The sequence below is a fragment of the Delphinus delphis genome, chromosome 9 (assembly GCF_949987515.2).
Source record: "Delphinus delphis chromosome 9, mDelDel1.2, whole genome shotgun sequence".
NCBI lineage: Eukaryota > Metazoa > Chordata > Mammalia > Artiodactyla > Delphinidae > Delphinus > Delphinus delphis.
The window spans coordinates 24,519,003-24,533,216 of NC_082691.1; the positions used below are offsets into that span (position 1 = coordinate 24,519,003).

Below are 14,214 nucleotides of genomic sequence, written 5' to 3' on the forward strand. Positions count from 1 at the left end.
CCAATAAACAAGTTACATTAAGGAAGAGCAACCTTTAAGTGTTTACTTTGACATGCATGAGTAGATCGCTAAAGGAGGTGCCTAGAAACAGAAATACTAAGTTATAGAGCATGCACCTTTCATATTTTAAAAGACAGTCTCAAATTGTCCTGAAAACTGGCTGCCCCAATGTAAACATCAGAACTCTGAGAGTTTATGTTTCCCAAAACTTAAGCGATCTTTAAACCATTTTAAATGTTTTCCTAATTTGATGAGTGAAATATGACACATTTCTGTTCTTTCAAATTGCATTTGTTTAGTGTTTTGATACTTTTTAATATATTTTTAAGCCAATTTTTTCATTTTTTGAAAAACTGTCTTTTTCCAGTGTCCCACTTAGTTGTTTGCGCCTTTCTTGTTGACTTGTATTCTTTATGCTACATACTAGTCCTTTATTTTGTAATATGTATTTTATATATTTATAATATTTTATTTATATTTATACATAACTATTTCTTCCAGTTTTTCTCCACCTGTTAATTTTGTTGATGCTGTCTTTCGTCAAATGATTATTAGTACTTTGAGATAGCCAGAACATTTGGCAATCTTTTTTTTGACTAATTTTACCTTGGAAAAATGTTTCATTAAAAGGCTTCCCTACCTCAGTATCATAGAGACAGTTTTCTTTTTTTTTTTTTTTTTTTTTTTTTGCGGCACGCGGGCCTCTCACTGTTGTGGCCTCTCCCGCCGCTCCGCGGCATGTGGGATCTTCCCGGACCGGGGCACAAACCCGTGTCCCCTGCGTCGGCAGGCGGACTCTCAACCACTGCGCCACCAGGGAAGCCCCGAGACAGTTTTCTTTATTAAAAAGTCATGTTTCTGTTTTTATTTAGGTCTGTTCTCCATCTGGAATTTGTGTTTGAGGTAAGTAATAACATATATACATTCCATTTAAATATATTTCTGTGGAGAACCAGAGCCAATATTAATTAGTTGGTCACTCCAACTGCTAAATTGTCATATAACCTCCAAATATATCAAATTCCCACTTACGCTTGATCTTCTTCAGAATTTTCTATTCTGTTTGCCTTTACTACCTTGAAACTCCCTGATGCCTTCTGTGTTGAGGGTCCACAAGACCACCCTCATGTTTGATGATTTGCTAGAAAGACTCAGAGAACTCAGAAAAGCTGTTATATTCATAGTTACAGTTTATCACACCGAAAGGATACAGATTAAACTTAGTCAAGACAAAAGGTGAAAAGGGCAGGGTCAAGGAGAGATTAGGAACAAGCTTCCAGCTGTTCTGCTTCCTAGAGTCCTTGAACAGCATTTAATTTCCCAGCAACATATGTGACAAGTCCTATGAAGTATTGCCAAACAGCGAATCTCACATGAGCCTTGGTGTCAAGGTTTCTATTAAGGGTCAGTCAGGTAGGCATGGCTGACTGCCCAAGTGGCTGACCTCGGTTACTTAGTTTCCAGCAACTCCGGAGGTCAAACTGATACAGTGAGGTCCAAGTTCCCACCATAAGTCACTTTATAGCATGAACTATATCTGGCATGCCCCAAGGCCTCATGTATCAAATACACTCTTAACAGACAGGATATTCTAAAGATTTATCACTCAGGAACTAGTTGAGGGCCAATCCTTTCTCTGGAATGTGAAAGTTTTGAACATTCCAAGCCTGCTGATTAACCTTTACTGCAATTTTCAAACGGATACTTTTTTTTTTCATTTTGAATTTTGTCTATATTTTTAAGTTTTCCTTGGTTGGAAGGTTGGTCTGAAGCCATTAGTGAGCAATTGCAGAAGCAGAACTCTCAGCAATTACCCTCAGTAATTTGGAAGTATTGCTCTATTGATGTCATGTATCTAATAAACCTGATAAAATAGCTCATGAAAATTGATTTTTACACTTTATTACATTGTTTTTTCCCCTCTGATGGCTTTTGAAGTTTTGCTTTATCCTTAACATGTGGAAGTTGCTTTGCAATGTGTTCAGGTGTGAAGTTTTATTTGTTTCTTGCTTTTTAAATTTGTTATGATATTGCTTTGCATTAAGTGGACTTTTGTAATATGTAGAATCATATATTTCCATAATTCTGAGGTATTATTTCTTCAAATATTGGCTTTCTTTTATTTTCTCTATTACTTTTTTCTGGAATTAAATTGAAAAGAAAATTTGAACTTCTGGATTTACTCTCCATGCTTCTGAACATCACTTTGATACTTTCTCGAGTCGACTCTTGTTTTTTTTTTCCTTTAGTTTTATTTTCACACATTAAAAAATGAAATATACTCTACAAATGGTTTTTCATAGCAGATTACACGTGGGTCCGTTCAGACCTGCTCTCTAGGTGTTGCTGGCCTCCGAGGGGCCGCCCAGCCTGCAGCTGTTATTCAGGTGGCCAATGGGTTGATTCGGATGCAGAAGCATGCAGCCCTCAGCATGGAAGGTTCCATCCTCTCTGGTCTTAAATTAGGTTAAATGGCATCGGTGTCCGTATTTACAGACTTGAAGCGTGGCGATCCTGAGCAGTTCTGATCCTGAGTAACTGTAGCTGTCCTGTTCACCATCCACTCGCTCCAAATATTCTTTCGCGATCAGAATGTCAATGCATTTCTTAATTACTGGGATCCGAGGCTTGAATATTGAGGAGAGCTGAGTCAGTACTTCTCCAAGTAACTGCTGGTGTTTTAGAACCTTCCTCATTTTCATAATTCTCACGAGAGCCGCCTGGATCAATAGTTTACGATCTGCCTCGGTGTTTCTGTGTGTGGTTTCTTGTTCCTGCTTCTGTTCCATTTTCATTGGCACATTGATATTAACCCTTAATTTCTTGTTTCTATAACCAAGATATAATTTTATTAAGGTATCTTGCTTCAATTCCATCTCATCAACAGGTGTATTTTCATCTTCCAAGACCAGTAACTTCAACTTCAATAAGATCTGTAGCACTTGTGCAAAAATGTCAGTTTTGATCTGGGTGCTGTCCATCAGCTGCTGCACGGCGTGAGCGTCTTCTGTGTTGTACCGGAGCAGGATGGCCATCTGGAATGTAGATGCCTGCAAGGTGTATCTGTTTTTGAAGCAGTTTGTTACTAATTCTCCTTCAGACAGTTGATATAACCACGTCAATTTTCTGCCACTGTGACGGCTGGCGTAAAACGCCGTCAAGCGCTGATAACTCCGTTCCAGCTCTGACGGCAAGGCAAACGTACCGGACTGCTGAGAAGGCCATGATCTGGAGCTCAGAACTTGAATACTGAAATCCAAGCCCAGCGGCTCTGAATTTGTCGGGTGCTTTTTGAACCACTCATTCAAATATTTGCTTGCACCAATGTCTTGAAACATCCGCTGAAGTTTAGAGGTATACTCAAAACCGCAAGCTTGCTTTAACTTAGAGATCATGGTTGCTTCGGCGTCATCACTTGCACTGTTCTGATGAACAAACCTTTTTGCCAGCATCTTTGCGTAGAACTTCTGAAACACGTCCCTGTCCTCTATATACTTGAAGACTGCTATCGCTTGGTTGAGCGTGTCTTCTAGTTCTGCTTCTTCTGGATTCTTGGACCTCTTCTTCAACAAGGAGTCACAGTATCCAGCCAGCAACTCAGAAGATTTGCTGGACGACTGAGCCATTTTGGTAACTGCATTGTTGTTTATGAAGCGACCGCAAGCCTTGTCCAGCACAGCCACGAAGCCAGCATTGTTGCTGAATGCCAACATCACCAGGGCGTTGTATTTTTTATGAACATCCAACACTGTCTGTATATACATTTTGGGGTCATTTAAAGCAGCTTCTCCACACTTTTCAATTGCCGCAATACACTGATTATGAATGTGTGTCTCCAGGAGTGTTTTCAATTCTCCCAGGCCATCCTGGATTCTAGATACAAGATTATACATGCGACCCAAATCTTCACTTTTGTCGGCATCCAATAAATTCTGAAATTCCCTGTGGAAGATCTCCAAGTGTTTCTCAATGAGCACCTGCCTGCACTTCCTGGCTAGCTCTTCTTGGGTGTTCTCATGAAGGTACTGGCCTCTCCGCTGCTCCTCCAGCAGACGAGTCTCTGCCTTCTTCATATATTCAGTAACTGGGTTCTGCTGCAAGAATTTGGTACTCTCTCTGGTATAAAGTCTCTCTGTGTCAGCCAAAAACCGAGACTCAAAGGATTCTTTGTACACCTTTAGCCTAGGGCCCATCGCAAAGGCATCGTCTTCGTTCAGCCCCAGTTCCACGTAAGATTGTGCAATTCCACTCATCAGTCTTGTATTGATGGTTTCACCATTTCTTTCCTTTTCAATCAGCAGCATCTGTTACCTGTTTATTCAATGGCCTGAAAAGACAATCTCTCCAAGTCACCAATGCAAGAGAATAGATTTGGTAGATTCCTTTTCGTCCTCCGTAATATTCGCAGAGAACCCAATATCTATTGAGGTAGGCACAAATGCCATTCAGCACTTTACTTGAAAACCGGTAATCTTCCCATTGTTGAGTGTAGAACTTCAGTACACTCTCATCTAGCAAATCTTCTCCGTCCTTAAGAAGATTTGTCAAGTAATTCTTCAAAAATTCTTTAAGCTGTTTGTACAATTCCAAGCCAACTAACTGAACTCCCTCCAGCGTCTCCCCCTTTTTTGATTTAGAAGGAGGGACACCAGCCTCTTGAGCTTGGATTGACTGGTGCACACTCGTGCAGCAGTTATAAACATGAGTGTAGAGTTCCATGTATCTGGATTTCACCATACTTTGTCTGGTATACACTTGCTGGATTCCAGCTCTGAGGTCACCCCAGGTCTGGTCAGGGGCAATCTGCTTCAGTCCATGGGGATTCTGGCTCCTGTTGGATGACATTGTGAGGGATATTCTGAAGTCGTCCAACACAGCAATCCTTATTCAAGGTACAGCTAATTCTCCATTAGATGAAAATTTAAAATATCATTCCAGATTTATTCACAGCAGCTCAGAAAGGATGTCCTTTCAATTTAGAGAGTGAAATCTCATTGCAGGCAAACCTGGAAAGGGACGTGTAAGTAAAGCAAACACCAAAGTGATTCCAGCACTGAACTGAGTGAGCAGAAACATCTTGCTCAGAAGCAGGCTCACTGCTTCTATTGTCCTTTGTCTTCATAAGGTAATCCACTGCATTATTTGCATTATATATTTCCGTAACATGTTATGGAAAAACCGAAGCGAACTTTTTGGCCAACCCAAAAAATACACGTGCACCCGCATTTCGTGGGTGCCTAAATGGCTCCGGCGACGTCTCTACATGGTCGTTGCTCCTGGCCCCAGTTAAATCCCCGTTCCACCAAGGTCTTGCAGTGTCCCTCAGCCTCCGGGGCTGCCCTGCCTGGAGTTGCATGCAACACGGCTCCCTCCTCCTCCTTGCCCATTCGCCCAACTCTTGTTATTCTTGGTAGTTATAGTCTATAAAGTCTCTGGGAACCTTGAATGAGCAAATACTGAGCAATTGTTCCTGGAGGGAAAGATGCACGTTTCATGTGCACGAACTATTTTGTTCTTTAGCTAGTTTCAGTTTGTTACTTAACCTGACTATAATGAGTTTCTTTTTTACTAATTTCAAACAAGTTGCCATTTCTATGATCTCTAACTTCTTTTTCCACAGTACATTTTTATTTTATAGCTATTTACTTTTGTGTCATGGGTGTATTTTATTTATCTCTTTGTGGATAGTAACTATATGTATTCCAACTCCTTGATATTTTTATATTATCTCTAAGTTATTGGGTATAAATTCTTTGATTCATGAGTTTGTTGCCTCCTTTTCCAGCATTTCTCAGATGCCTGATGATTCTTAGTTTTGATTCTACGTCCTCAATTATGACCACCTGTTGACACCATGGCCTTTCCTTGCAGTCACGTTCTTGGTGATGTCATTGGTTTAAGTCCAGGAGTAGTGGCAGCCTTGGTTCATTGCTTCACTGATATCAGAACATTTTATCCCATTTCCCCCTCTTAATATAGTTATACATTAATACTTATTTACTTTTATAAACTTTCTACAGTATCTGTATTAAACATAAACCAGAATGTCAGTTTTGAATAGGAGCCAGAAATTTTGGTGTGCATGTTCAGTCCACCTTGAGACTAGAAGTTCCATTGTGTTGTTAGAACTTGATAGAAGATACAGCCATGGGAATAAATCTCCCTGACAGAACCTAGACCATAAAAAAAGTGCAGGCATAATCAAACAGTATCTCAGAATGGAAGGGGTCAAGGGAATAAACGCTCTGGACTCCTTCCTTCCTCTCATATCCTGCCAGTGCCTTTTTGGACCAGATCCAATCATAAACCAGAGAGTAGGTGAGCACAGGAATGCAATCCATTGAAAATTTTAAAGCAGCAGCTAGAGGAAAAGTTAAATGGAGAAAAACCAGTACATCAAACTAGTTTTAAGGACTAGTTGCCCACATCCTGCCTTAATGCATACAATACAGTGTTCAATTGATTATGAATTTATAATTGAGGGCCAACTTATGTTAGCCAAAAGTAATGTGCGTGTTATAGTATAATCTATACCTCCGATTATGCTTTTTTCCTTAGTTAAAATTTTCATGAATTTATCAACATCCATAATTTAGAATATATATTTATATATAAAGATATAAATTTTACACATAAATATATATTTTATTAGAAGTAAACATTAATAAATTACATACATAAACACACAACTATTTTATCTTAGTGTCTTATCTAAGAAGTTATATATATATTGAAGTCCACTAGTGATCTGAAAATCAAGAGATTGGGACTGGGGATTCTCCGAACAGAATAATTTAAATTTCTTTTCTTATTAGGCCTTCTTAGTGAGTCACTTATTTCTTTTTAAAGACAGGAAAGCAGAGCAGTTAAGGCAAATATTTGCCATGCTCAACAAACAATGTTCTGATGTGTGAATTGATTCTAATCAGGACAGCCAACGTCAGCTAAATTAATACACCATTAGGCAGAAAATAGACGTATCATCAGGAGTACAACCTCCTAGTTTGCTGATCATGGTTGAACACTAGCCAGTAGGTAGTAACTAATGGCACCACAAACAGATGTTAACTGAACTATATTAAGTAGACACTGTGCAATTCTTTTTCTTTTCAACTCTATACTTGATGGTAATATATCATCTTTGGGTTTTCTTATTATTACTAAGTTTATAACAAATATTATTATGATAAAAATTACATAAAACATATTTTCCCTGAATCAAATTTGCTCCAAAATCTTTTCATTTTTTAACTGTAATGCAATATAAGTGACTCATTTCCTCAAATTAGCTTAATTTCAATTTAGTGAATATTTATAGATGCACCATGTGCCAGGCACTGTGGTAGGGACTGGGAAAATCAGGATGAAAAATCACGTTTACTATGCGCTCAAAGAGTCATTATATGCTAGAGGAAGAAGTCATGTAAATGAATAATAATGTGCAGGACAATAGGTAGAGCAAAGTCCATAGATGAAATCGGTGACATTGTAATAAGTCAGAGAGAATGTGATTGTATCTGAGAGGTTTATAGGTCCCTTAGAGAAGTTGGGATCTGAATTGTGTTTTTTTGGTTTTTTGTGTGGTTTTTTTTGCGGTACGCGGGCCTCTCACTGTTGTGGCCTCTCCCGTTGCGGAGCACAGGCTCCGGACGCGCAGGCTCAGCGGCTATGGCTCACGGGCCCAGCCACTCTGCGGCATGTGGGATCTTCCCGGACCGGGGCGCGAACCCATGTCCCCTGCATCGGCAGGCGGACTCTCAACCACTGCGCCACCAGGGAAGCCCCTGAATTGTGTTTTATAGTAGATTCAATAGCCTCCTTCAAGATGTGTACTTATATCAGTTGGTGGTGGATTGGGGCGTACCAGGGCAAGAAAGGTGTCCCCTTTTACTGAGCATTTCTCTTAATGCAGCATTATATATAAGTTATGGACTATCATTTATACTCTGATTGCTGAATTAAAATTTTTTTAATGGAACAGTTCATAACTCCAAATCCGAGTATTAGAATCAATCGTTTTATTTATTGCATTTATTGCCCTATCAACATCATTGAGGACTGCTCAGTACAAGGTGCCAACTATACCTACTGGTAGAGGATACATAGATGAACAGTGAATCCTTCTTTAAAGTACTGACAAGCTAGTAAAAAGGCAATATGTACGTATGCAGGAGGTACACAAAATGGTAACAATGTAACGGTGACACTAATACAACAAATGGTAACTTAAATAATTATAATAAAGTACAACAGAATATGAATGGTATAATTTATGTTTTTGTAGTGTTTAATCACTTATACATGTTTCCCACATTAATTTCATTTAATGTTCACAAATACTCTCTGAGATTGATGTTGGTATTCCTATTTTATTGAGGAAGCAAAATAGGTAGAGAGAAGTAATAAATACATAGGAAGTAAATGAAAGGAAAAAATTCAGGGCCAGAGCTGAAAAAGAAAATAGAGTATAAAAGATAGATTGAACTTAAAACTCTTGAGAAGAGGCTGGGGAAGGCATGTGGAGTTAGTGGAAAGGAAAAGACTATGCAGAGACCAGCTTGGCTAGACTATGCATATGAAGAAAAATAGTGTATGCAAACATGTGAAATCTTTAACATAAAAAATTAGGAAAAAATGTTCGACAATAGAGAAATGATTAAATAAACTATTGTGTGTATATATATATATTGGAATTCTAAGAAGTATTAAAAATGATGTAAATGAATATCTAAAGTCATAGTAATGATGAAAATAATTGACTTTTAGGCAACCAATTTTTAAAAATAATGAATAAATGCATAAGGTAAAAAATCCAGAAAATATGAAAGGGTTTGTAGTGAAAAGTAATCATTCCTTTTCAGTACCCACTTCATCCCCTGTCCAGAGGCAACATGATTATAGATAATTTATGTATCTCTCTAGATAATCTATGCATATAGAAGCATATACACACATAGGCACTATATACACATATTCATTTTAAAATTCTTGGTTTTTAACCCTGTTTTTGAAAATTTAACAATGTGTCTTGGAAATGGTTTCATAGTTTATATAGGACTACCACTGTGTATATGCACTATAATTTATTGGTGATGGAAATCTTTTCACATTTAAAAGAAATTTATATTTCCTTTTTTTGGTGAATGATTGGTTAATATCCTTGCTTATTTTAATTGGGCTATTGATTTTTTCTGTTAATTTTAGAAGCTCTTTTAAATCTAATTATTCCTATAATTGTCTGTGTTATAATTTTTGTTTTACAATCTTCTCTTTTATCCTGACTGTATTTATGATATTTGTGCTCTGTAGTTATATTTTATTTTTGTGTAGTTGAGTTGATCAATCTTTTTTCTAGTTCACTTACATTATTTCATATTTTCTTCCATTACTTTTATCATTTTCATATCCTACATTTACATCTTTGATCCCTTTAGCATTTTAAAAATAATAGAGGCAAGAGGGAGGGATCCTTTTTAGTTATCTTATCATTTGTTGAAAAATTTTGTCATTTCCCCAATTACATGAAATACCTTTATCTTGTAGTAAGTTGACATAATTTTAAATCTATTTCTGATATCTTTTATTCATTGATGTGTGTAAATATTCTTTGCCTGTCATTATCTAACTTATTTTTTAAATGGGTAACTATTTAACTATCACTTATCATCAATCACTCTAACTATTTGAAAGACTGTATTGGCTGACCATCCGTTACATTTATTTCTCAAAAACTTTCTAGGATACATGCAATGATTTAATATGCAAATATTAATGGAACAATGTGCTGTCTCCACTGCTGCAGCTAGTCCAAAAGGTACAAGTAATATTTATTTTCTCCTTTGTCTATCACCAATTTTATAATTTTCTTACCATTGACTAGAACTTCAGTCTAGATGGCTTGTTTGGAGTTTGAGTTTAAGAGTTTGGAGTTCTCAGTTGCTTTAAGGTTGCCAGTTTGGGTTTATTGCAATTGCCTATTAGACTCATCAGCAGGCATGAAAATGCCAAGAGATGCTCCAGTGAACTCCTAGGTTCTAGATACAGTTCTGTCTTCCCACATTGTATTGCAGCAACCACTCCTTATGGTATTTGGGATCACGTCCGACGATATGGTAATTCTTTTCCTGGCCTACTGTTCCACTGGTATGAGGGAACATTGACCAGCTTCTGCTTTAATGGAACCCTTACAGTGTACACAGGAAGAAGCTTCCCCTTGTTGCTTCCCTTCCCCAGTCCCATTTGGCTTCATGTCCTCTAATCCAGCAGAACCTAAATTTGTAGGGTCAGGAAGTAGAAATTCTGCAAAATGGTCACTGTAAGGAGTGATGCAGTGGGCCAATTCTGCTTCTACCCCTCATTTCATGGTCCCAGGTAAGTCTAGAGATTGGGGCCATAGCGTTGCATATCAGGCATTAGTTCAATGCATATGTCTCATCTTAGCAGATACCCAAAGATGATGCTTTACACATTTTAACAGGTGCTTCAAAAATCTATTATGCTAGCTGCTTCCAAGATGGCACCCTGTATGGTAGGACCAGAGAGTGAATTCTGGAGTCAGGCACTCAGGGTCATACCTTCTCTCTTAGAATGGCCCCTCGGTCTGAGGTTATATTATGGAAGATTCTATGTAACTTAATCAGGTATAAGCTTTTGAGCTGTGCTCCTGGCAGAGGCACAAGGCAGAAAAGGCAAACTTGTATCCAGAGATAATTTCAAGTCTGAGAAGAGAAAATTGCTGCCCTTCCAGGGTAAAGCGGCCCAATGTAATCAACCTGCCATAAAGTGGAAGGCTGGGTCCTAGTGGTGCAAGGCTTGGCATTGGTTTCTGCTGCTGGCAGTTCAGGAATTCTACAGTTAGAGTGGGTAGATCGGCAGTTTCAATGGAAATTTTGTACTTTGTTTTGCATTAACCTAGGGTTATCCCATGGAGGTTAACTCCCTGATGTATCCATGCTCACACAGGCATCAGAAAGACTGAATGGGTTCATGCAGGTGTCCCACATAGTGGTGGCAGAGAAACCCTGGGTCAGAAGAGAAGACAGAATGGAGAGAAGGTAAGGTGTTGTTGGGTTACGTCTGCATGTAGCTGGTTGCTGTAGCAATGGCCAGAGCAACAAGTTGGACTGAGAGGATATGAACCAGGGCATGTGAATCATCTGATCCTGTGACCCTCATCAGGACACTAGTGTTTGGGATGTTATTTTGCTTTCAGTAAAATCAAATAGAGCATGACCACAGAAGAATACATCAAATACCAAGGCTAGGAATTAGTCTCTTTATATCTAGGCAGGACTAAGGAGAGAAAGCCTCTACTTCTGAATGGCAAATCTTCTATGTTCCTGAGTGGACATCTAGTGTATGACTATTTTAAGGTCCTTGATACAGATTTCTAAATGATTTTTAAAACATTATGAGAGTACATTGTATAAGAGTATCCATTTCACTGTATCTCTGATAAAATTCGGAATGAAAATTTTTAGTCTCACAATTCAACAGTTGAAAAATAGCATCGTATTTTAAATTTGCAATTCTTAGTTTACTACTATGGTTATATTTTTGAAATATATATAAACTTATTCTTCTCTGGGTGGCCACTTCAAATCATTTGCCCATTTTTAAACTAGACCTCTTTACCTAAGAACTCTTTATATCTGAGACCTCTTTATAAGTTAGGAAGACTGACCTACTGTCCATCAAATACAATGCAAATATTTTCTCACTTTTTTATTTGCCTTCTAATATTAATCATGATTTTATATATTCAACCCCTCCCTGTTTTTCTTATTTTTTTCCGTAAAAACTGACATTTGAGTAGTCTCTTTCTTCTTGGTTTTTGCCAGGCTTGTTAGTGAAAGCTAAATAAAGTCTGCCAGTCACAGTTAGTTGTCACTTGTCTTTACTTATCTGTTATAATCTTCACTTGTGTATCATCAGTTTTTATTTTTACAGTTATTGATAGTTATGGAAAGAGCTTAAAATTTGCCCTGTGAAGCAAATGGAGGATAAAATTATGTTTTTAAAAAAATTATAACTTATCTCTGTTGAGTGACTCAAAACAATTTTATTTATCCCTTACCTCAAGCAGTGTGGAGTATATTAAGATGCTAGATCTTCAAACTGTGGTTTGCATACATCAGTATCAGCATTGCGTACATGCTTGCAGAATCTCGGGCCTTAGACCAGATGTACTAAATTAGGATCTACATTTTAACAATATCCCCTAGTAGTTCATCTGTCCATTATTGTTTGAGAAATATCATTTTAGATCCTCTAGTCTATTTTCAGGGAGACATAAAACTAACCAATTAATTTATCGGTTTCCTGGATGACGAGATTCATAAAAATTAAAACTGTAGAATGTCGTAATAGAAATATATATTATTGCTAATTTTTTCTACTCCCATCTCAAGATTTTAATGTTACATATTGAACACATGAATTGGCATCTGAGCTTTAGACAATTTTCACTCTTGATAATCACCACTAAACTGAGATTTTCAGCACCATATATATAGAATATATATAGAATAGTCAATCTGCAGTCAAAGGAAAAATTATGAAATCTAATCCCTCTATTTCTAGATATAGTGACAGTCATGACTCTTTGTCTTTAACGACCAAAATCATAGGAAGAAGGAAGAAAATATGTAACTTAGGTATATCCATTCTTAGGTGTTATATATAGTTGTATCATAATTATATTCATTGATTCATGTATTTACTCTGTACTTATGTACAAGGCAATATTGGGGATAATTAAAGAATAGGCAAGAAAAAGAGGGTAATATTGTTATCAACAACAAGCACTTTTTGAATGCTTGCAGTGCGTTGGACATTTTCCTGGCACTTCTGCTCTGCAATCCTCATAACCACCCTCAAGGTTGGGACTATTATTAACCCAGTTGTACAGGATTATCCTCAGAGCCTAGGAAAATAAAGCAAACTTTTACAAGGTCACATAGTGAGTGGTGGGGCTGGAATTCCAACCATGTTTGCCTGAACCCCGAGCTCCATCGTACATTTTTGAGTACCTGCTTTGATTCTATCAGTAGATGACAGTTTGAAAATTGATGAAATCATTCATTTGCATTTTATATTTCTTTTCTTTAAAGTTTCAGCTAATGGAACTTTAGCTTTCTTTCTTTTTTTTTTTCTATTGGTATGCGTGCTGCTCACCCAGCTTATTCCTAGTGCCTTCAAAACCCTGAGAGAATACATGGTGAAGGCATAAAGCTGTGTGCTTTCACCTTGCAGCAGGTGGGAGACACTCATAAATAAAGTGAGCAGTGCTGGACAGAAGGTGCAACGTTCTTACTTCTTCCCTTCCCAAGTAAAACTGGATAAAAACTTGTTCCTCTACCTTGTAAAGGGCATAGCGCATTACATGGCACTGAAGGCAGAGCTGTTAGTTCAGAGAAGAATAAAATAATTTACTAAGAGAGGAGGGAGCATTTGTGTGTGTGTGTGTGCTCAAATAAGAAGACATATACGGTATTTTTCTTGATATTATTTTCAAAATGTGTAGTAGAATAAATCTAACTATGGAGAACGTTTAAGTAAATTTGGTTAAACATGCAAATGTCATGTGATCCCATCCTGGAGGCAGAATTGCCTCTTTGGTTTACTTTGATTCTGTAAAATCCCAACTCTTTGTTCTAAACAACTATATGAGAGTATGGAGTATTTGCAATACAAATGACTTACTAATTATATGTAGATGATTTCTAAAGGCATAAGACATTTTCTTTCAAATTCTAGCAGTGGGAAAGATGTGAAAGCATCCCAGCAATTGACTTCATGCCAGAAAAACTCCAACTGACTCATTCTCCTTAATTGCTTAATCTAAATGATTTCGCTACAGTAGTTTCCTAAACATGGTGTTGAGTCTTTTTCTTAAGGATGAAAACAAATTTTAATGGCCTATTCTAGTTTCACAAATTAGGAAAAAGAGAATATAAGCTGCCGCATGTAATAATAACATTCAATGATATTACTTTAAAACAAACATTCTCAGGGCTTCCCTGGTGGTGCAGTGGTTAAGAATCCACCTGCCAATGCAGGGGACGTGGGTTCGAGCCCTGGTCCGGGAAGATCCCACATGCTGTGGAGCAACTAAGCCTGCGCGCCACAACTACTGAAACCCACGCGCCTAGAGCCCGTGCTCCGCAACAAGAGAAGCCACCGCAATGAGAAGCCCACGCACCGCAGCGAAGA

The 14,214-nt window shown here is 37.8% G+C and overlaps 1 long non-coding RNA gene and 1 pseudogene across 1 annotated transcript; one reads left to right on the top strand and one right to left on the bottom strand.

Moving 5' to 3' along the window:
• Nucleotides 1-2,242: 2,242 nt before the first annotated feature.
• On the bottom strand, nucleotides 2,243-4,867 carry LOC132430613 (cullin-1 pseudogene; annotated as a pseudogene).
• Nucleotides 4,868-9,737: 4,870 nt separating this feature from the next.
• LOC132430614 (uncharacterized) lies at nucleotides 9,738-13,396 on the top strand. The gene is made up of 3 exons (XR_009520538.1): nucleotides 9,738-9,814; nucleotides 10,963-11,054; nucleotides 13,181-13,396. It is a non-coding gene; the product is annotated as an uncharacterized lncRNA (long non-coding RNA).
• Nucleotides 13,397-14,214: the final 818 nt, after the last annotated feature.